This window comes from Chelonoidis abingdonii, chromosome 2, assembly GCF_003597395.2.
Source record: "Chelonoidis abingdonii isolate Lonesome George chromosome 2, CheloAbing_2.0, whole genome shotgun sequence".
NCBI classification, from domain to species: domain Eukaryota; kingdom Metazoa; phylum Chordata; order Testudines; family Testudinidae; genus Chelonoidis; species Chelonoidis abingdonii.
In genome coordinates, this window is record NC_133770.1 from 200,242,931 (window position 1) to 200,266,556 (window position 23,626).

At 42.9% G+C, this 23,626-nt stretch overlaps 1 long non-coding RNA gene across 1 annotated transcript in view; it reads left to right on the forward strand.

Moving 5' to 3' along the window:
* LOC142046373 (uncharacterized) overlaps window positions 1-20,067 on the forward strand; it is a 49,782-nt gene extending 29,715 nt beyond the window's left edge. The window contains exons 3-4 of the long non-coding RNA XR_012655333.1: window positions 17,696-17,910; window positions 18,809-20,067. This is a non-coding gene — a long non-coding RNA (uncharacterized LOC142046373). The remainder of the gene's footprint in view (window positions 1-17,695; window positions 17,911-18,808) is intronic.
* The last annotated feature ends 3,559 nt before the right edge of the window (window positions 20,068-23,626 follow it).

Here is a 23,626-nt window from a genome sequence, read left to right on the forward strand (position 1 = left end):
TTCCACTGGAATTATCCTTAATGAAGCTTGTCACTTGGCAAACAGATATGGTGGAGTAAATTGAACATGCAATAACCTTTTTGGTTTACTTGAAATCTATCAGTTTTATCACTAATATGTGACAAATCATCTTTGGAATTTAAAAAAATAAAGGAATTTCAAAAACATTTTGAAAATGTGCCTCCCTACTTGTAGTACTTTTTGTTATTAAATTCAATCCTGCATGTTATGTATAAATGAAATGTCTCTCCCTTATGGGGTTATCAAAGGCTAAATTACAACAGCCTGTCTTGTGATGACACAAGAAAATCCTTGAAAACAAGCTTCCATGGTGTTGCTGAAATTAAAGATACATACATCCACGTACTGAGATGCATTAGCAGGTCCCATTCATTTTCTTTCTTCACTGTTATCGATTTGATTTCAAATGCTGGCAGGTTTCTCCTTCACACTCTTGTTTGATTTTACACACTAGTTCCGTATACTAAGATGCATGGGGCATCTATTTTAGTGACACTAGTTACATGTTCATGACTTGATTATACATTTTAAAACAAGGAATTTTTACTTCAGCATGAAAGATGGAAAGAATCTGAATTGTCTTTGGGGTTTCCTGACAGCAGGAGCAACAATACTGACTCCTCTACTTAGCTGTAACAACATTTCAACTGAGATCATTCAAGACACAGTAAACTAAGGCCACGGCTACACTGGCGCTTTACAGCGCTGCAACTTTTGCGCTCAGAGGTGTGAAAAAAACACCCTCCTGAGCGCTGCAAGATACAGCACTGTAAAGCCTCAGTGTAAACAGTGCCGCAGCGCTGGAAGCACGGCTCCCAGCGCTGCAAGCTACACCCATAGAGGATGTGGAGTACGTGCAGTGCTGGGAGAGCTCTCGCCCTGCTCTGGCGCTGCAACAACACTTGAAACTTCAAAGCGCTGCCGCGGCAGCGCTTTGAAGTGCAAGTGTAGCCATACCCTAATATGAGTATAGCCAGTGACTGATAATTTATAAACTGAGGGGGTGAGGTAATATCTTTTATTGGACTGTGACGAGGGAAGCCGGGGCTCAACCCTCCCTGTGGAGGAGGGGAGCCACATCCGCCTCGTCCTGTTCTCGCTGGGTCCTGTCCCTCGGGTCCGCAGTCCACTGTCCGGGTGTTCGGTCCCTGTGGAGCGGACTGGGACACAGCAAAGTCAGTAGGGGCCCCGCCTTGGATATAGGCGGGCACCAAACGAACAGTCCGCTACCCTTGCCCTTTTGGGCGGGGCAGAGCAGCACCAAGTCAATAGGGGCCAGCCTTGGCTCGGGCGGCACTCCAAACACCGTACAATAGGCTCTGCCCTGTGGGACGGGGCAGAGCAGTAACAAAGTCAATAGGGGTCCAGCCCTTGTTCGGGCGGTGCACCAAACACAGTACAATAGCTCGCGGCCCTTTGGGGCAGGGCAGTAGCAGCAGCAGCAAAATAGTTTCAGAAGGCTCTGGCCTTCTGGGGCAGGGCAGAGCAAGACACAACAAGTTCAGAAGGCTCTGCCCTTGGGCAGGGCAAGCAGCAAATAGTTCAGAGGGCTTGGCCCTGTTGCGGGCAGGGCAGAAGCAACACAACAGTTTCAAGTAGGGCCTCTGGCCCTTTTGGCAGGCGGCAATCAGTAGTGGCCGGGCAGGGCAGAGCAAAACACACGTTAGCTTTGGGGGTGGAAGGGGGATAACTGCCCCGGTTACGGTGGCAGGGGAACGCAGGCCCACCCCTCTCCTGCGTCAGCACCGGGGCCCTAGTAGGCGGCTGTCGCCGCTATAGGGCAGTACAGTGGGGATCCGAACCAAAACACACTGACAGAGTGATCAAGGGTGGATCCTAACCGAAACACCACTGACAGCGCGAATCAGTGGATCCTGAGCTCGACACACCACGGTCATCGGCTGGGGCCTTCTGCGGCTTGACTGTAGTCAGCCGCCCCCGGGCTACTTTCCATTCCCCCTTCGCTTCCTACCTGGTCCGCCGGGTCATCTACCGTCATGAGCTCCTCCCAGTCCGGGCCAGGGGGTAGATCCGGTAGCACCTCTGGGTAGCTGGGCCAGGTCTGGTCCGAAGGCTCCTCCAGGCCGTAGTTAGTGCTGGGCAGCGTTGGTAGTTCCCGCAGCTCAGCGTCGCGGTTGCTGCGGGTCGGCTCCGGCAAGGCCTGATACCTGTCCCAGGGCTCCGCAGACTCCCAGCGACAAGGGTCGGCCGGCACATCTGCTCTGGCCGGCAGCTGAGCTGCAACTGAAGGCCGGCTCCCGGCTTTTATACTTCCGGGTCGCCGCCTGACCCTTTGAGGGGCGGGGCTTCCACCCAGAAGTTCCGCCCTGGGGAAAGATGGACGGGGCTCAACCCTCCCTGTGGAGGAGGGGAGCCACACCGCCTCGCTACAGGACCAACTTCTGTTGGTGAGAGAAACAAGCTTTCGAGCTTACACAGAGCTCTTCTTCAGGGTTGGGAAATGTACTCTTGGCTACACTGACACTTTACAGCGCTGCAACTTTCTCACTCAGGGGTGTGAAAAAACACCCCCCTGAGTGCTGCAAGATGCAGCGCTGTAAAGTGTCAGTGTAGTCAGGGCAGCAGCGCTGGGAGCGCGGCTCCCAGCGCTGCTCGCTACACCCATAAGGGATGTGGTTTACAAGCAGTGCTGGGAGAGCTCTCTCCCAGCTCTGCGGCTCTGACTACACTCACACTTCAAAGCGCTGCCGCAGCAGCACTCCCGCAGTGCTGCCGGGGCAGCTCTTTGAAATTTCTAATGTAGCCATACCCTGAGAGTGTCACAGCTAAATGCAAGGTAGAACACATTGTTTAGCATAAGTAGTTAGCACATATTTCAAGAGACCATTCAAGATGAAGTGCTCTGTTAACATATTTCCAGCTGTAGAGAGGGAAAAAAAGTAGGGGGTGAGGAGGGAAACAGTAAGCAATCATTCTACGTCTACGTTCTCAGTCCTCATCCTCAAAGGAAACCTGCATAACACCTTCAAAAGACAAGTATGGGAGCTTAAATTCATATCTTTGCTAGATGCTAAAAATCATGTACTGAATAGAGACACTAGATTTATGTTTTATTACAATAATCTATAATCCACTAACCCACTAGTCGACATAACTACATCAAAATGACCTCTCAAAGAAGTGGAATGATTAAGAGTTACATTGGCAGGAGCAAAATTTTAGTGTAGACACTTACAGAGTTGGGTTGATGTAGACTACCTTGTGACAACCTAACTCTCTAGTGTAGTCCAGAGTACATTTCTCGGACTGAAGCAGAGCTCTGTAGTCTAATAAAATATATTACCTCACCCACCCTGTCTCTCTAATATCCCAGGACCAACATGGCTATAACATTGGATAAAATTTATGGACTGGCATTTGTTCTGCCACCTGGAAAAGCCTCCGTTCAGGTAAATAGCATCACTGAAAGAAACTGCATGTTATTCAAAAACAAAAAACAAAAACATTTGCTGTACATAGTTGTCTGTCTCTCTCTACCATAGAAACTAGAATTTATTTTCAACCTGAACTTCAGAAGAAGTGAGGAAAGGAAGGAAGGAAAGATTCAATTTAGCTTAATCCTTAATGAGCCTAGCGTTAGGTAATGTAGTCAACATCCACACATGTACTAATGGTCTAGGCCCGATCCCCAATTGATGGAATTTGGTGTGCTCCATTGGATTCAACACAGTTACTTTGGTTTACACCAGCTGAAGATTTGGCCCTTTTATTACCATAACATACAATAGATCAGATAAATTGATACAGCTCCCTTGATTTCAATACAGCTATATTGATTCCCATCAGCTGAACATCTGACTCAAGTCTTTTATTAATTTTCAGAATTAACTGATTTATTTTCTGTAAATATTGATATTCTTTAAAATAACAGACTAATATCACTAATTTCTGACTGGAGTAGAAATACAGTACTGGTACACCAGTGTCACATCCACAGTTGCTCAATGGGTTGTCAGTCTAGCATTTTTAGTGAAATTTTACATAAGAACTGAAGTATGGTTCACACTTTAAAAAATTCATTCCCTACAAAAGCATGTGATTTTAATCTGAGGATGGGGAGAATTAAATAGAGCAATAACAGTAGGCTGAAGATTAGAGGACAAATTCTGCTCTCAGTTTCACCTGGTAATCCAGAGTAACCCCCTGGGAAATCACAAGAGTTATACTGTATGTGCATCAGTGTAACAATGGGCAGAATTGGTCCCTAGATATTGATATGCTCATGCTCCAGTATACAAGTAATACCTTGGGCAATCTCCCTTTCAGTTACACTGGTATAGCTGAGAGCAGAATTTGGCCCTAAGCATCTGGAAAAGAACAACTCAGTGCAACAAAATTATACAGTGTCTGTAAAAGAATTCTGGATTGACTACGGAAAAAAAAATGGTGATGTGTGCTCCTCTCTCATAGCACCTCTAATTTTCCTCATGGTTCTTGACATGTACCACATTACTATCACACTAATTACATTGTCTCTCACATTCTTCAGCTTTAACTCAATTTCTCAGAATTAACCCAGCTCCAAAAGAAAGTCATTTTTCCATTATCTTTCTTCTCATCTCACTGAAACCTTCCTTAAATGAACTTCTTGATGGATAAAGGACTGTTCTTCATTCCAGTTTCAATGATTCTTTTCCCTAAGAAAACTAAATTGAAGAGTAATTTTTGACAAGAAAGAAATCATACCCCATGCCTGGAAACAATTTAGTTTCAACAGCATCAACACCCAGAAGAAAATACAAAATTCCTGAAGTTATATTTTTCATTCAGTGACAAAAATTATTAGCTTTTGACAAATGGCACATTTAACATTTATTAATTCAGCTTCCAAGCTAGGAGATCACAGTTGCTCTCCTTCCCTGGATGAAAATGTACAGCATATTATATGGAAGTGCTGCATTTCATCCCAATTTAGGAAAGCATCCCTATTCAGCAATGGCACATAAGCACATGTTTAACTTTAAGCAGATTATTAAATCCAGTTAGAATCAATGGGACTTAAGTACATGCTTAAGAGCTTTCCTGAATAAGGATAGATTTAAGTACATGCTTAAATTCTTTCCTGAATCAGGGCCTATGATATTGCAATTCCTGCTCTGAGCAATATTGCCCCTTCATTGACTATATCCATTCTTTTAGTTTAGTAAGAGACTGGCAAGCAAATTGCTAGATCTAATAATTGTTTAAGGTGAGGAATAGGATAGGGGGAGTTTCGTCAAAGCTCTGAGACAAAAGAGGATTAAATAGACATTAACAAGTATTAGCCCCTGTGGGCTGTTATTAGAAAACAAAACCAAGTTTATGTAAATCCAATCCATTGGATGGATAGTTTGTTTAGACTGAAGCAGAGTTCAATTCTCCACTAAACAGTTATGGGTTTCGATTTTGAAATAAGCCTGGTGAATTTTAAAATACAATTATGCTAAACAATTTTTCAAATGAGCCAGGCAGTGTCTTACTTTTCTTCTTTTATTATAAGTTACAAAGTAATATCATATGCTAGAAATACACTGAGCAGATTATTAAACTGGCTCTAGGCACTGATGGCTGGAAAACTAATTTTACTGAGAGTTCTGATATTTCACATTCATTTAAAAAGAGCAATAGAACAAATAAACACCCCACCAGATATTCAGCGTCAAAACAACTGAGTTCTGTTTCAGCTGAGCCTAGCAATTCTTGCAGGGTATCATGGGAGATGGCATCTCTTACTGGGCTGCAGATGAAATCAGGTATTGAGCATAGAGGGAGCACAATTTACTTTAAACAGTTTTATCAGTCTCAGCAAAAACTTTGTTTCATGAACAGTAAGAAAAAAATAAATCCTCCTTGAAAACGAAGATGTTAATAACTTTATAAAATAAATGCTTGCCTTTCTCTAGGTATTAACCTTTATTTTATTTATTTGTTTGTTTATTTATTTATGTATTTGTTGTGCAGGCTTTGCAGAATTTGTAAACTGAATTATAGAACAATTTGCTGCGTCTTTGATGTAATAACTATAAGATGCATTCAAAGGGTGGACAGATCTGCAGGGGAGGAGTAAACAAGGCTGGAGTTTAATTGACAAATAGTAAGGTAGTATTCAGAAGGAAAAAAGCTTTACATCTATTTCTTTCTCCTCTGCCCTCTCCTTTCCCTCCTCCTTCCTCTCCTTGGAAAGGAAAGCTGACATCTACCCTGAGTCAACGTCTGGTAGACAAGTCATCAAGCTATTTACAAGCTAATAGTAGTAGTCCAATTATCTCACCAAAGCCATCGCAAGTCATTATTGTCACACTGCAAGTCTATTTTTCATGAGAGCCTATCAACAGGCAATAAGCAACTTGGCAACAAAACATAGCACACTCCTCTAGCTTCTGTCTGATGTAAAAATATAGATACTATTCTTTTCATATATGGGAACATTTGGGTACCATAGGAAACATTTAAGGTATATATCTTATCTGGAGATTAGAAGTGGTAATTTGGTATTTTACATATCTGCCCTGCTATTTACCAGACTTAAGAGTTAGGGTCCAAGCCCACAAATACTTTTTCATGTTATCAACTTCATTTGCTTGTGAAGGCAGTTGTTTTCAAAATCATTGATGTTGATTTCAAAGCAAGTGCTCACAAAGTTACTCACCTGTGCAAATATTTTCAGGATCAGGCCCCCAAAGTAGCTGGTAAATGTATCCAAAGAGGTAGACACCTGTAATCAGAAAAGAAAGACATTATCTAAACAAATTAAGGCAATTTCCTTCCTGTGCAATGTATGTACACAGAGGGTATAAATGCCAGCTACATTGATCCCAAACCTTTTCTTCCTGCTCCTTCTGACAGTTATCTTGACGGAGAGTTTGCTTGGATTTGTTCTTATTCTCTTGGAATAAATGTCAATATTTATAGGATCAGGTGGTCCATAAATGCATTCTGGGTCTCACAGGTCTCCAAAGCCCTTAATTTATGTGATATAGCAATAGAAACAAATTCTCAATTTGAAGCAGCTAACATTACTGCACGATAGCTAGAACTGCTTCTCTTTGTAGTTGTTCTGTTGCTAATATTCTGGATTCCTTTCATTGCAGTATTGTCTGTACTTACTTTTCATATTGACAGGATGAATGTGAAAAAAGGAAGTTTAGGCCAAAATACTGCAGGAAACTAGATTCTACTGGGAATGGCCTGGCACTAAATTACCCATGTCAGTGAGAGCAATAGTTTGTGAGATTGATACTATATTGATAGTAATATGTTAATACAGTAACTGTACAAGGCCTCAACCAAAGCCTAGTGAAGTTAATCAAAGGACTGACTTTGAAAATCCCAGCCTTAAGCATTCACAGTTGCTACAGGTGGTTTCTGCTCCCAGCAGCAAACAAAATGTGCTGATGTACCTTTAACCGAAAAAGGGAGAAGGAAAGGAATGTTTGTATCAAACATTTCCATGTGGCTTGGGCTTGACTGGCAGATTATTTCTTTTATTCCAGCAGTCAGAAAGAAAGGGAGGGTGCTGAAGAAAGCATCAGAACTCTCCAGGAAAAGGAGAGAGAAGGGCCAGTAATAAAAAGTTATGGGATGCAGGGTGATATGAGGGAAGTGTGTGTGTGTGTGTGAGAAAGAGAGAGAGAGAGAGAGATGCTGCAGAACTAATTGGGTATCCAAGTGCCCTGTTGTGTAAGGTTGCCAGGAGTCTGGTATTCGACTATAAAATCCAGTCAAAATGGGAGACCATGATCGCCTTCTGCCACTGGGAGGGTGGGAGAAGCAGCTGCTGCTGGAGGAGAGGGGATTCTAGCAATTCATGGAGTTTGGGGAATGGGGCTGGCAACCAGGCTTGCAGCCCATGATGGCGCAACCCACTTTGTCAGCTTCCTGGGGCCCTGGCTCTCTCCCGTCCCATGCTCCAGGGAGACAACCCTAACACTGTGGTATGAACTGTTATAGGTACTAGATGCAGCCCAGAGGCCTGTGACTGAAGAATGGTTATATAACATTTTTGGTTTTTGTGCTATGCTGTGGCTAAAGGGAGAAAGAGAGGAACAGCTGCTGTGTGCTGGGTCAATATTCTCATGTTGCCTTATTTAAAATACAGTTTTACTGAATTCGGTTCCTAATGCAACTCTGATGTCCAAGTTTCAGTAACATGTTCAACCGAGGCTAGAGGCTGGGTTCTATACTGTGATGTGGTCTGCTGGTGCCACTCAGGAAATGCAAGGAAGACAGTTTTCCCCAGCTGGGAATTCTTGCAGCGTGGCTCCACTGGGCATGTAGCTGCTATAGCCTGTTACTGTGCCACATGCCCTAGCAAGCCCCCCACTGTGATCTGGCAATCCTCATCTTGTGGCCATCCCCTTGGAGCTCAAAACCAGCTAGCACTGATAAAAGCAGCCCCCAGCCTGCTCTCCTCTACACCAGAGCCATCACAGAACTGATCCCAGAATCCAGAGTCACAGCTGCTGGATTGTAATTAACAATCTGGCACCTTTTGTATTTAAAGCTGTCTACTGTACTCGTTCCCCAAAACATTTCAGTTTTATCAAAAGCAAATAGGCATGAAGTATTGAAATCTCATTGGGATGTTTTTCCCACAGTTATCTTATCGAGAGAGGTTGTTTTTCCAAATTGTTTACAGAGTGCCAGTGATAGTGACATAATGACAGGGAACTAGATCTTAAAGATACTCACCAATGTTGAGGCCTTTAAACAGCTTGCTTATTTGTGCATGTGTCTGGGGGGTGGGGGTCATACTGCTTTCTGGCAGCTGGAATAGTGCTAAATATTCCCAGGTCTTTTGTATTTGGTTTATTAAATTGGAACCTGCACATGCGTTGGGCCCGACTCTAATTTTCTAACATCTTCTTTGTTTTTAAAAGTAAATTCTCTTCATCTTTATCCTTCTTACCCCTTAAATCCCCTCTAGAAGGGCCTTATTTCCTCCTTTACATGAGCTCCTACTCACTCATTCTCTTTCTTCTTCATAATAATAAATTTGACTGCTAATGAGAAATTTTAGGTATTGGATGCAGTGGCTAAATATTGCTTTAGCGAAATGAATGATTACGTTTTTAGGTGAGACAGAATAATACCCTGTTTCACAGTGTAGCTTGTATTGCCTGCCCCCATATCTAGGAGCTCTTATTTTTGCCTCAAGTAACACTGTCAAGTAACACTTCCAACTCCTCGAGCACTGAACTGGGGTACCATATGTGGTTGTTGAGGCTGAAAACTTCTGAGATTCAAGAGGTTCTAGCCAAGCACAGGACAATGCTCAGATATTACACATCCGCTGTCATTTGTAGAATATGATCATTAATAAACTGTTTCTTTTGAGTTGTTCTGGTGTAAGAAATAGGAAGCAAAGTTAGTTTGTTTAGCACCGAAAGGAACTGGAAAGCAGTACCTCCTAAGAAGTTCTCCATGCATGTATATTATAGTATAAATCATATTGTCAGTTATTATCACTGATGAGTATAAAAATATTGCACAGGCATGAAGGAGTGAAATCAGGAAAGCCAAATCACACTTGGAGGTGCAGCTAGCAAGAGATGTTAAGAGTAACACAAAGGGTTTCTTCAGGTATGTTACCAACAAGAAGAAAGTAAAGGAAAGTGTGGGCCCCTTACTGAATGAGGGAGGCAACCTAGTGACAGAGGATGTGAAAAAAGCTGATGTACTCAATGCTTTTTTTGCCTCTGTCTTCATGAACAAGGTCAGCTCCCAGACCGCTCCACTGGGCAGCACAGCATGGGGAGGAGGTGACCAGCCTCTGTGGAGAAAGAAGTGGTTCGGGACTATTTAGAAAAGCTGGATGAGCACAAATCCATGGGGCCGGATGTGCTGCATCTGAGGGTGCTAAAGCAGTTGGCGGATGTAATTACAGAGCCATTGGCCATTATTTCTGAAAACTCATGGTGATCAGGGGAGGTCCTGGATGACTGGAAAAAGGCTAATTTAGTGCCCATCTTTAAAAAAAGGAAGAAGGAGGATCCAAGGAACTACAGGCCAGTTAGTCTCACCTCAGTCCCTGGAAAAATCATGGAGCAGGTCCTCAAGGAATCAGTTCTGAAGCACTTAGAGGAGAGGAAAGTGATCAGGAACAGTCAGAATGGATTCACCAAGGGCAAGTCATGCCTGACTAACCTAATTGCCTTTTATGAGGAGATAACTGAGTCTGCGGATGAAGGGAAAACAGTGGATATGTTATTCCTGGACTTTAGCAAATCTTTTGATATGGTCTCCCACAGTATTCTTGCTGGCAAGTTAAAGAAGTATGGGCTGGATGAATGGACTATAAGGTGGATAGAAAGCTGACTAGATCATCAGGCTCAACGGGTAGTAATCAACGGCTCCATGTCTAGTTGGCAGCCGGTATCAAGCGTAATGCCCCAAGGGTGGGTCCTGGGGTCAGTTTTGTTCAATGTCTTCTTTAATGATCTGGAGGATAGTGTGGACTGCACTCTCAGCAAGTTTGCACATGACACTAAACTGGAAGGTGTGGTAGATACACTGGAGAGTAGGGATAGGATACAGAAGGACCTAGACATATTAGAGGATTGGGCCAAAAAAAACCTGATGATATTCAACAAGGACAAGTTAGAGTCCTGCACTATGGATTGGGAGAATCCTATTACTGCACAGAACTAGGGAACTGAAATGCTAGGTACATGTCTACTGAAAAGACCTATGGTTAAGTGGACAAGAAGTTGGATATGAGTCAACATGTTCCGTTTGCCAAGAAGGTTAAAGGCTTTTGGGCTGTATAAGTAGGCATTGCCAGCAAGATCGAGGTACGAACATCATCTCTATTGACATTGTGAGGCCCATCTGGATACTGTGTCCAGTTTTGGGCCCCAACACACAAGAAAAGAAGTAAATGGAAAGAGTCCAGCGAGGCACAATGATTAGGGGTCTGGAGCACATGATATTAGGAGAGATGGAAACTGGGATATTATACTCAGGGTTGCAACTTTGTCAGATAGGTGCTACGAGTCTCATTTTTCACTTAATTTAAGGTTTATCCGAGCCGTATGACATATTAACATTTTAGAAGCTCTCTATAAGTCTATAAAACTATAATGTATGTAAAGAAGTCTTTCTAAAGTTTAAGAAGCTACATGTAAAATGTAAATTAAATAATGCAGATCAGTTATAGTCAAGTGGTGTCTTAAACTCTGGGGCAAGCGCACCTGCTTGGTGCAGGCCTGGTGCAGAGGAAATATTTTTGCCTATGCAAACTATCCCCACCTACGGTCCCTCCACACCCTGCACTCTTGTTCATTAAGCAATCCCAACTAGCCTTTAGACCACCAAGGGACCAGCCTCCCAGCATGCGCTCCCCAGACCATGTCCCCCCTCTCTTGTTCCCACTCCGCTGAAGTACAACAGCCCTCCCTGCAAGACTCTCCACACCCACCACAAAATCCCACTCATGCTGCCGGCTTGCCACTGCAAGCAGCTCGGCAGGAGGAGCCTGCCTTCCGAGCACACGAAGCCAGAGCTCCCACTTGTGGCAGCACGAGCACATCCATGGAGGAGCTGGACAGGAGGCACAGCCCTACAAAAATTGGTGCGTACGGCTGCTAGCGAAACCAGCCGGCCCCCAGCACCCCCTCCAGGATGCGCCACGCCCCCCCAGAAGCTCACTGCAACTGCAGTGGAATGAAAGCAAGTGCAGCCCATCCCCCCTCCGGTCCCCCATCACTTAGGCGTTACAAAAATTCAACATCAAAATAGGATGCCCGCCTAGCTCCACCCACCCTCCCTCCACATTCTCAACCCCGCTCCCCTGTCAGAACACCCAACCTCGCCTCCCCCCCTCGCTCTTGTTCCCTACAATTCAGTGGGTAGTTCAGTGGATATAGAATAACTTTTCACTAGAGGGTGTAAAAACCTGAATGGGTACCTAGGAGGTGTAATCCCTTCCTTAGAGGTTTTTAAGGTCAGGCTTGACAAAGCCCTGACTGGGATGATTTAGTTGGGGCTTGGTCCTCCTTTGAGCAGGGGGTTGGACTAGATGACCTCCTGAGGTCCCTTGCAAACCTAATATTCTATGATTTCCTTCAGAACAGTTTTCTCAATCGTTCATATAACTCTAATAACAAGGAGACACAGGAGATTATAATCTTTATTTAGTCCGGTGGTACCTTAAAGACTAACAAATTTATATGGACATAACCTTTTGTGGGTAAAAAACCCACTTTTTACCCACGAAAGCTTATGCCCAAATAAATCTATTAGTCTTTAAGGTGCCACCGGACTCCTTGTTGTTTTTGTGGATACAGACTAACACGGTTACCCCCAATACTTGAATCTTTATTTAGAAGCTCACATCAGTTATATAATTAAGGTGTCATGTGACCTCTTCTGGAATGGAGCATTTTGAGCACTGAATTATTGAGTCTAATTGCTGAAACATTAGTCCATACTGTCTTGAGGGGATTTTCCCCCCCTGGCCACACTTGAATGCTGCAGTTCTGTGCTTGTGGTTTCTCCAGATAGTATTTTTCAATATAAGATTCAGAAGAGAATATGTACACTGTGCCTCAGCTGTTTCAGCATCTCTCCCTGTACTGTAATAAAGATCTTCCCTGGCTCTCAATTACACAGTGGATTGATTTAAAAGCTACACATGACTTGACTTTGTCTTATTAAGGTGAACACTTGGGTCCATAGTATCTTCATTTGGCCCACTGGCATTTACACATTCTATGGTACAACATTTTTCTTGGAAATTGTGCCCTTTCACACTGGTTTGTCAATGGAATCCAATTTATTTATGCATTTTGAATGTCAGATGCACAGTGCAGTTTTAGAACTTAACTTAAAAACTTCTCTGCTTGATTAAGCCTTTTAAAAATTTTACTGGTGCTTGTATTTTGTATTTACTGAATCCATGCCCCGCCCCCCATGTATTTGCATTAAAGGGGAACATTAGAAAGAAAAATTCAGATGATGAATGATTTATGTGGAGAGGTTTATTAACATTTTTTGTCATTTTATCCCATTAAATACGCCAGCATCCCACAGTGGTGATGAACTGCAATATGTTGCCAACCTAAAGAGAAAAAAAGAAAAAGAGAAAAAAAAAGTCCATGAAGATTAATTTTAAACAAAGCCCCTTCATTTTTCACTAATTTCTAGGAAGTGAGTTTATTAGAAGAAACATCTCCCAAAATGTCAGCTCTAGAGCAAACATAGCAGAATTCTCACGGTAAGTGAATTTTGAAGTCATAATTGTAATATCTGCATCATGAACCCAATTCTAAGAATTACCCTCATCCCCCTCAAAAAAAAGAACAGAAACAGACCCTAATGCCATCTGAAGTCAATGGAATTTTTCCCATTGACTTTAACATGAGGATCTATCTGTCATAGAGGTTAGGGCCAGAAGGGACCACTAACTCACTAAATCTGACCTCCTGCGTGGCACAGGCCATTAAACACCACCCAGCACCTACACACCAAGCCCAACAGCAGTATTAGACCAAAGTATGACAGCCCTCAGGAGACTAAACTGAACTATAGTGTGTCCTAGCAAAGGAAACTTGAATTTTAAATTTTAATTGCTAAATGCTCACAACAAATGGCTCATGAACAAGCTACAGATCAACATTTGTTCATAGAAATTATTCAGCAAAAAACTTCAAATAATGACTAAATTTGAAAAAAATGTGATCTGCTCATGATCATGGATACCTGGTAAACCGAAAAGAGGCAAAATTCATCAAATAAGTTTTTCATTATGAACTGTTCCCAGCTGTTCCACTAACTCCATGTGTCAGAGCAAGTCACTTAATTAAACTGATCCTTCATTTTATTTACCTATAAAATAATACTTATTGGGATGGGAATTTGAAACGTATTATGATTATTAAATTCACTCATATTTGTAAAAAACTTTGAGTCCTTGGGGGAAAAAAACCTACAAGATTGTCCAAGAAGGTAAAGCGAGGAGTAATAGGATGAAATTGAGATAAGAAACATATCAAGAAAATATTCTTAAAATTGAGATCCATTAGGCTGCCAAATCACATCCCTAAAGAAGGGATCAACACTTCATTGATTGGCTCATTTAAAGTACTAGTTGATGAAAAAGTTGAGCATGTAAAGTAGTGAACAACTTTGTCCTGGCAGCAAATTGCCAAGATAATCTAATAGATCGTCTTCCATCTCTAATTCCTTTGATTCCTTTTATGTCATTCCTGCTTAACTATACTGATAAAAACTACTTTTTATTTCTGTTAGTTAGCCTTTTAGAACTGATGTCAGTACAAAACAGCTGCATTCTGTTCTGCTTCATGCTTGTCAACAGACTACTACCTAAATACTAATTTCAGGAATTGTATTTTTGTGATGATAGGTTAAACAGAAATAGAGCCGGCCTGATGTTGAATAAATATTAAGCAGAAATGAGGGAGAATGCTGTTGAAACTGACTCAGTATTGTCTAGCACTTTAGAACGCAATAATCTGATACTTGTTCAGGAGAGTGCATGTGGTGAAAAGTACCCCTGTGTTTGGTCTCTCAAACCTGGGGCTGCCACAGATCAGAAAGACCACAACTTGTTTTTAAGGTTGACCTAGCCTTGCTGGGAGTTAGAAAAATCTTATTTCAGTTTAATAAACAGGCTAAATATGAAATGGAAACATTTTATTGAGGATAATATGAAACATCAAGGTGTCTTTTTTTAAATCATTTTGCAGATCATAAGAGCACTTCAGCTAAAGCTGTATCTTATGAACAGACACTCAGAAGACACACACACACACACACACACACACACACACACACACACTGCATTCCCAGATAAACTGCTGTTCGTTTATACATATCTTTATTTTCTTTGGGCTGTGAAATAAATGTTACTAAAAGATAATTTCCCCCTAGTGTGCAACTTGAGAGTCACACCAATAGAAAATGACCAGGTCCTTTCATGTTGCTGACATTTAAAGAAATGTGTTTTTCTTTTGGTGACCCCCTGAGGGCTACCAACCAACAATTTCAAGAACCTTCATCAAAAGACCTTATCACTATGTGTCTAAAACCAAGAATAGCATTATCTTGCATAAAATCCAGTCGAACAAAGCTAGCAAGGACCCAAAGGAGTGATAAATTTAGAGCATTCTTAAATATTTAAAGTTCAAAACAGCATTTTCTTTCTTGGCTTTAAGCATACTTTTAATGGTTGCCAGTTTAGCACTTCTTTTAACAGCTCACACACAGTATATATAAATCCCTTAAGGTGCAATTGAAACAATGATGTTACATTGCACTGTAGTGGTTAATACTTTATGTCTTCCCATAATGCTCTGTGTTTCAAACACAGTGCAAAGACTAGATTTAACTGCTCATATATCACAATAAACACCACATTTTGGAATACGATTTCAGAAGGAAAGAAAGCTGGAGAATAGAAGACATCTCTGTAACCAAACACATTCATCTAAAGCTTGATCTAAAGGCCACTGAAATCAAATGAAAATCCTCCCCCTTACTGTAATGGGCTCTGGATGGATGAAAGCTTTCATTTTTGTTAGAAAGGATTAGTCCAGAAAACCTTTAATTAGCCAGTCTGAGATTAAGATATGCTGTGGTGTTCAGGTATTTATGAATAATGAAGGCTTAAACTTTTCATGAGCTAATTATTATTTTATGCAATAGCCTTTGGCAGTTTGTAGTGATGGGATTGTGTTAACATGATAATAGTAATTTTGCTTCCAGCAAGAAAAATCTTATGATAGGACTATGACTGATGTATAGCACTGCTCTATGGGGCAAATTCTGATATCATGGAGCACTACAAGTATGTTTGAATGTATTCTGCAAATGAATGAACTGTCTGATTACCTAGTAAAGCCTTTTCTTCTTGCTCCCAGGGCCTGACTAAAAGAAGCTGACATACATTAAAATTGTTGCAATTGTCCAATGGAAGGTATTCTGGTGCCAATGACAGGGAAGGCAGCTTACACAGTTGTGCATGGGAGGGGAAGTGGTTCATAAAACAATCGTTCTATTAAAATAGGATCCACAAAATTAAATTTTTGTAAGCCTCCATAGTGAGCTACTGTACATTTTGGTCCAAGAGATACAGTTTCATAACAGCAATAAAGATTAAGCACGAATACCAAAATAATTATACAAGCACATCCCTCTTGTCCTTCTGTAGGCAAAATTCCCACTGAGTTCAAGAGGATTTATATGTGTATTTGAGCTTCAGATAACGTCTGCCTAAGAACTGCAGGTGCTAAAAACATAAATGGCCAGATAAGAAGTGTCGGCAAAATTCTGAGCTCAGAACTCCTTAGCCATCTCATCTCTGATATTTTTGCTTTTCTTTCATGCAGCTGACATCCCATCCTGCAGTGCTTACTCAGGCAAAACCCTAATGACAAATGGGATTTTGCCTGAGAAAGACTTTATTGAAAAAGGCTCTAGATTCAGATCTCATTTACGATTGTGTAAATCCGGAATAACCCCAGTATTTTCACAGAGGTTGCCATAGTAAAAACTGATCTTTTTCTGCTTGAATTTATCACTGCTACTTTTGTTCCCTTGTCCCATCCCTTCTACAGTTCCTCCCACTGATTTGTTGCATTTTGTCATAAATTGTAAACTCTTTGGGGCTTTGATTTCAGTTACATTACTCTGGATTACACCAGTGTAAATGAAACCAGAATTTGGCCCTAACTGGTGCATTATTTGGAGTTTCATTTAAGGACACCAGCTGTTACAGACTTTGTGCTTTATAGATTGTGACAAAATGGCCGATGTAGTATGGTAGGTCCTGTGCTTTTCTTGGCGAGGAGATAAGATGCCACCCCTTGTCCCTGCTCTTGGGGCACCAAGGGCCCCGCTAGTGGCCCGGGAATGTGGTAAAAGAGGGAAGTGGGGGAGGTGTCTGGGTTTGCTCTTTACTCTGAGTCCCAGCCCCTCTCAGTCCCTGCGGGTTCTTACCCTCTTCCCCCTTGGGTGGGGTACCTTTGGTCCTTAAATGCTGGGGCAGGATCTCCCTTACTCCGTTTTTTTGATCTTTCAAGTCTCATAACACACCTCCAGTCCTCTCTCCTTCCTCCTTCTCCCGACTCCCTGAAGCAGGGGGTTTTATTAGGTTGCTAACAGGGCCTTAATTGACTACATGTGCTCCAATTAACCTGTAGCAACCCTCCCTAGTCTACAGGGAATCACACCTTAATTAGCCTCGGGCTTAGATACATCCCAATATAAACAGATATAACTGATAATAACCATCATACCTGATTACTATGAGAGCTGATCAAAAATTGATTTTCTGTCCCTTGGGAAATTCCATTTGTTTTTGTTCTGAATCAGGACAAAACATCAAAGTAACAATACTTTTTGTGGAACAAAAGAGTCTGAAAAATTTTGATTTGGAAATGTTGAAATATTTCATTTTGGATCATCAATAATCTGCCTGTACCCGTGATGCACAATGGTCTCATAAGACCCGTGCATGACTGGATTAATGCAGGGGCTTTAGGGGTTGCAGCCCAGGTCCTCAGGCTAAGGGGGGCTCCAGCCCTGCAAAAATAAATCCAATTATATATACGAAAAAATGGGGTCAGCAACAACCTTTGGCACACGGCCCATCAGGATAATCTGCTGGTGGGCCACAAGACAGTTTGTTTACTTTGAGCGTCGGCCTCTCCAGGCATCTCCCCCTGCAGGCAGCTCCCAGTAGCTGTGGTTCACCCATCCTGGCCAATGGAAGCTGTGGAAAGGTCAAACATGGATCAGATGAGACTGAATAATTTGGCTCTAATGTCAATAGAGTACGACTTGCTTCGTCAACTGGTTTTCAGTGACAACATCGAGGATTTCTCAACCCTGAAGACCAGAAAGAAACTAATATAACAGCTGTTTAAGGTAAGAAGTAGACTATTTTGAATTAACTTAACTAATATTCTACATGTTTTAAGACTGAAATATAACTGCAGAATTGTCTTATGTTAATTAAAAAGCAAATTTAGTATAATGCTGTCATAGGTTTCACCCCCACTCTGGACTTTAGAGTACAGATATGAGGACCTGCATGTGAACCCCTAAGCTGAATTACCAGCTTAGATCTGGTTTTGTTGCCACCACTCTCAAGTACTAACTCCCTTACCTGAGTAGTCTTGAGAGACTTCTTCACCAGTTTCCTGGTGAACACCAATCCAACTCCTTGGATCTTAACACAAGGAGAATTTAACCATTCCACCTTCTTTCCCCCACCAATTTTTGGTAAGGCCAGATCCATCCCCTTGGATCTTAACAGAAGGAAAAATCAATCAGGTTCTTAAAAATAAGACTTTTAATTAAAGAAAAGAAAGGTAAAAGAAAAAAACCTCTGGGAGAGATTAGCATACCAGCTACTCTCACAGACAATAGATTCAAAACACAGAGGATGTTCCCCTGGGCAAAAACTTAGTACACAAAAGAATTCCCAATTTGATTATTCCTCTAACTGCACAAAGACAAAGTCACAAAAGAAAATAAATATAAACCTATTTATTCTTTTTTAAAACTTACTACTCTGATAAGAGGCTGGTTCCTTTATCTTTTCCACTCCGGCCAAACTGAAACTGACCAAGACAAAGGCAACTTCCCTCCTTCCTTTTGAAACATCCTGTCTCCCCATTGGTTCCTCTGGTCAGGTGTCAGCTAGGCTAGGTGAACTTCTTAACCCTTTACAGGTAAAAGAGGCATTAACCCTTAAGTATCTGTTTATGACAAACGCTAATAGCCTTGATGCCATAATTGTGATCATTTTGTTTTAAATTAGGAAACAGACTTGTACACAGAGGTGTCCCACAAAATCTGATAGCCCTGGGCCCACAGGAGAGTTAATCCAACCCTGGATCCATGAACCATCTCCAGCAGCTCTGTCTCAGGGAGAGACAGTGGTGCAGCATGGAAGAGTCCTCGATTCCCACAAGGCACCTTGCTGGATCAAGAAGACACCAACATTAGTGTTCACCTGAAACAAGACATTTCAGTGCGATTTCCCCAAAGGATTATTCCACAAAAATCATCTTTTCCCACAGGAAATTCTGTTTCCAACAAAACCTACTTTTCCAACGGGAAAAGGTTGCATTTGAAATTATTCAGTCAGTCCTAATTATTAGTAGTAGCGTAATAGCACTACCGTAGTAGTGTAGTTGTATTGTTCCAGTAGCCAAGAGCGCCAGTCGAGACCAGGGCCCCGTTGTCCAGGCACTACACACATACATAGGAAGACATATTCTGCTCCTCAAAGAGCTTACATTCCACCTTTGGACAGGATGCAACAAGTGAGTATGGCCAACGATAATAGGGCAGGGGAACAGCAGATAAGAGTAACAATAATAAGTTCAAGCAGTTACCTAGGCTAAACGGGCCCGACTGAAGGGATACCCCAATGCAAAGTATGGGAGCAGAGAAGTAAACTTTCAGGCTGTGGCAAGGAAATATATTTTTATATGTCATTGCAATGCATTTAATGCAGGGTAGGTAATAAAAGCTACATGTGCTGTACTGTAGGAGATAGTATAAAAAGCAAAGATTGACAAAGGTAAAAGGTTTTCTCCTTCCTCGCTACCATGCACACTGATAGCTTCTGTGGGACTAGCCTAGTACTTACAGGAAAGTATTATTAAAATATCTCAGGTTTAAATGTTCCAGCGGGGAGCTTTGCAGGTAACCTGAAATAAAGCAATGCATCTCATGCTGTGGCTCCCTTAGTGAAGAGATCTTATTAAATATCACAAGCAAGATCTCCTGGTTAAGTGTCTGAGTACCAATGGTTATCTGGGAAGATGAGAAAGTACAGGTTTTCTTTCTAAAGTTTTCGTTGAGTTTGACAATCTCTAATGTTCATGAGAATGTTCATAGAAAAAAGCATAATGCAGACAACATCTTTGCAAATAGCAATGATAGACAGCTTTTCCAGTGTTCCTCAATCCTGATTTGCAATACCTTCAGGAGTTCTTATGCTGGGCATCTTCTGTGGTGAGTTGTTCACTGCTTGTGTGTGTGTGTGTGTGTGTGTGTGTGTGTGTGTGTGTGTGTGTGTATTTGAGCTGGGAGTTCATGATACAGGTAAATATTGCATGAAGAATCTAATAAAGCAAGAAAATTCATTTTTCTTATCATCTAAATCTAAGTTGGAAACCAAAGACCTGATCCTCCACTGCCATGCCCCATCACCAATGGAAAGGGAGTGCAAGATTGGTATAAAATGCTACCAAACCAGAATTTTCCAGTCTGGTAAACCGGTGGTAGTATTTTACACACACTTTGGGATCACTTTTAAAAATAATAAATGACTACACAAAATGCAAAGCGGAGGATATTCAGACTTTAAAGCTTTAAGAAATAATTTTCACAGCATTGCCACCTATCAGATTCATTTAGTTGTTCTTTATTTCTTAAACTAATGAATGTCTGCTTACCTGCTTATTCAGAGAATAACAAATACATTCAGTAAAATCACAGTCTTTTTTTCCATCCAGGTCCCCCAGCCGATCCAGGGCTTGGACTTTACCATCCACCACCCTCATAAGAGGGTTAAGGAGGGCTATGGGGTGAGGGGGAGAGAGGAAGAGGGGAGTTAGCTCCCTGCCATACCAATCGTAGGAGTCCCCATTCTCTTCCATTATCCAATACCTCCTTTAAGTCCTTTACCAGGCCATTTATCTGGTCACTGGCTGCCCTCTCTATGGAGCATCTGCACTGACATCCACCACAAGGAGGCCCCAGCAATTTGCTTGGCTGCCTCCCCCACAACCCTGATGGGTTCCCAGACATCTCCAAATGGCCTGTTGCCTAGCAGCCCTACTGGGGAGAAAGAACCCATTGTCCCAAGTGTGATCGTCAAGGGGCACCCACAGCTGCATTTCCTTGACTCAGTACTGCAACAACCACCCTCCATGGGCACAGCCTTCTCGAAATAAAATTGCCTCTCAAACAGAAACCCAACAGGTCAAAGTTCAATGGGCGCACTGGCAGTAGTTGGAAAGGAGATTTGATATCACATTTAGCCATTAGCACCCCAGGCCTACATGCCCTAATGATATGAATGGTTTCATCAATGGAGGAATAGCATATGGAACATAGTGCCTGGTCTAGTTCATCATTAACAGAGCCACCTAGTGGGTATGACAGGTGATTAATTAATTGGTATGTCCCTGGGGTCTTCTTGGGACCAACCCCAGGGAGGAAACTCTCAAATGTGCTATAGGCAAATTATTAAATGGCCCAGCTAACCTGCCCTCCTTCAATTCTTGTGCAATCTTTTTTGGAACAATATGTCCCATCCCAGCTACTGTCTTTACATTTTTTGACATCAAATGAATTCTATTTCCCACAAAAGGGATCCGAAATCCTGCTGTAAACCCCTCCCACTAATTTGCCCCATCTGCCCTGTTAGGGTAATCCCATAGGAGAACCCTTAACACATCCAGCCTAACTGGTGTTGGAGTCTGTGCCCATTGCACCATCCCTAGCTCATCCCCTCCCCAGCTTGTGCTCTATGTCCCAGATCCTGTTCCATCTGTGCCATACCTGTGGTTGACTCTTGCACCACCCCCATTCCTGTTTCCTCCCAGTGATCTTCCCTTTCCACTCTGGCAAGAATGAGCTCAATGGGTCCCAAAACATGTCTCACAAACATGCCTGTATCTACAGGGGTTGCAAAAATAACCATCATTAAATGCCCAGCAAATACTATTATGTGCCTGGGGTCCCTCCCGAACTTGTTGCGATATGAACAAACCATTGTGTGAATTCCTGGCATCCTTAGTGTCATCCACTCAAACCACAGTGTGTGATGAGGTATGTCCCACCTTATCCCAGTTTGCATTGCTGGCTTTAATCGCAGCTGCTCATCATAATTAAACCTGGACATGCCCCCAAACATATTGTGTGCCCACCTAATTATATCCATATACTTAACCAAGGCAGGGCTCCTCTCTGGGTAAGCCTGTACTGTAACACCTGCATAGATGAGGAAGGCTGCCTCCCAATTTTCCCATGTTCTAGGAGCCCTTGGTCTCTTAGGCAGATCGCTGTTTTGCTTGCCTTGCCCATGTTTACTATCTGTCAACACCTCCCTGTGCAATAGGGATAATATAGACACATATTCGCCTCTCAGGGTTTTATCTTTAGTTGTACTGAGTAGGTGAACTCCCATTGGGTCAGCCACCCCGGCATAACCATATTCAGGACTGCATGGAGGGATCTTCGCAGAGCCCTGCTCCTCCATAGACCCCTCACACCTAGCTTCCTGAAACTGCTGTAGTAAATGCAAGTTAGCTTGCAGCAGCTGTAGAATACCATCAGTGCCCCTACTGAAGTGCCACCCCAAGGAGAGTGTGCCTAGATGAGTCTGGACCTCCCACCTTTGGGCTCAGAGTATTTACTACCTCAACAGGCTCACTCCTGTCCGCCTCAGGTGAACTCACTGAGTGACTGATTGAGCACCGTACCTGCACCTTGCTGTGGCCCCTGCAACTGCCAACTTGCCAGGCTGGAAGGCCGGATACCGCCTCTGCCACCCATCTCCCCAAACTCTGTGTGGTTCAGATAATACTCACCCTTGGGATCAGCATTACCACCATCCCTTGTGTTCAGGGGAAGAGAACTTCCTGGTTCTAGATGACCTCGTGCCCTTTGGAAGCGCTGTAATGCTGTGGAGAAAACCTCAGAAACAACTTCACTGACCATTTCCTGCACAACTCCAGTGACTACCCCATTAATCCACACAGCCTGCCCACCTGCATGCATAGACGCTTCCCCTCTGTCATTTCCCTCCCTCAGTGCATGAGGCTGCCCCGGGTCATGCCTTGGGTTATTAAACACACCACTCAGGGAATTAGTAGCCCCCCCCCCACTTGTGAGCACCCCCTGTCCCTGCTGCAATACTGTCTCCCTTGGGTCCCCTTCCAGCCCTCGGGCTCCACTGGGACTGCCTGTGCTGCAGCTGCTGCCTCTGCTTGCCCCCTTTCCAGCAAAGGTACAGGCACCTGAGCAGCAACCTGCTCTCTGGTACATGAAACAGTTAGATTCCCTCCCCCTCCCAATGCAGGTTGATTGTTTCAAAAGCTCACTAGCCTCACATGCCAATTCACCCTCCCTGATTGCAGGTTCCATCCTGCCTAGGCAATGGGCGGAAATAACTGGGACAGGGGGATGTTAGTTCCCCCTTCTTGTGAGTCTGAAGTCACACTGTCTAGTGACTGCAGTACACACGAAGCTTCACTTGCTAAATCATCCCCCTTGTGTCCTACTTGTAATTTTCCTCTGCTTGCCTTTCCCTGCCTCTGGGGCCGGGGCAAACAGCCCCCAGTTTTCCCGAGCTCACCCTACTCCATGCCCCTGGATCCATACTGCTTAATCCTGATTGCTGCTTCCCTGGAGCCATACTATGTCACAATCCTGTTTGCTGCTTCCCTGGAGCCATACTGGCTTCCTCGCTAGGTGGAGCAAAGAGATTTTGGTGGCGTATCTTTACGCACATTCCTGGCAGAGTGGGGAACTCACTGTGGTGAGTCAAAGCTGACCATGGAGCACCTTTTTAACAGCAGTTTCTGACTTACTTACTTCCTCCACCTCCCCGCCATCC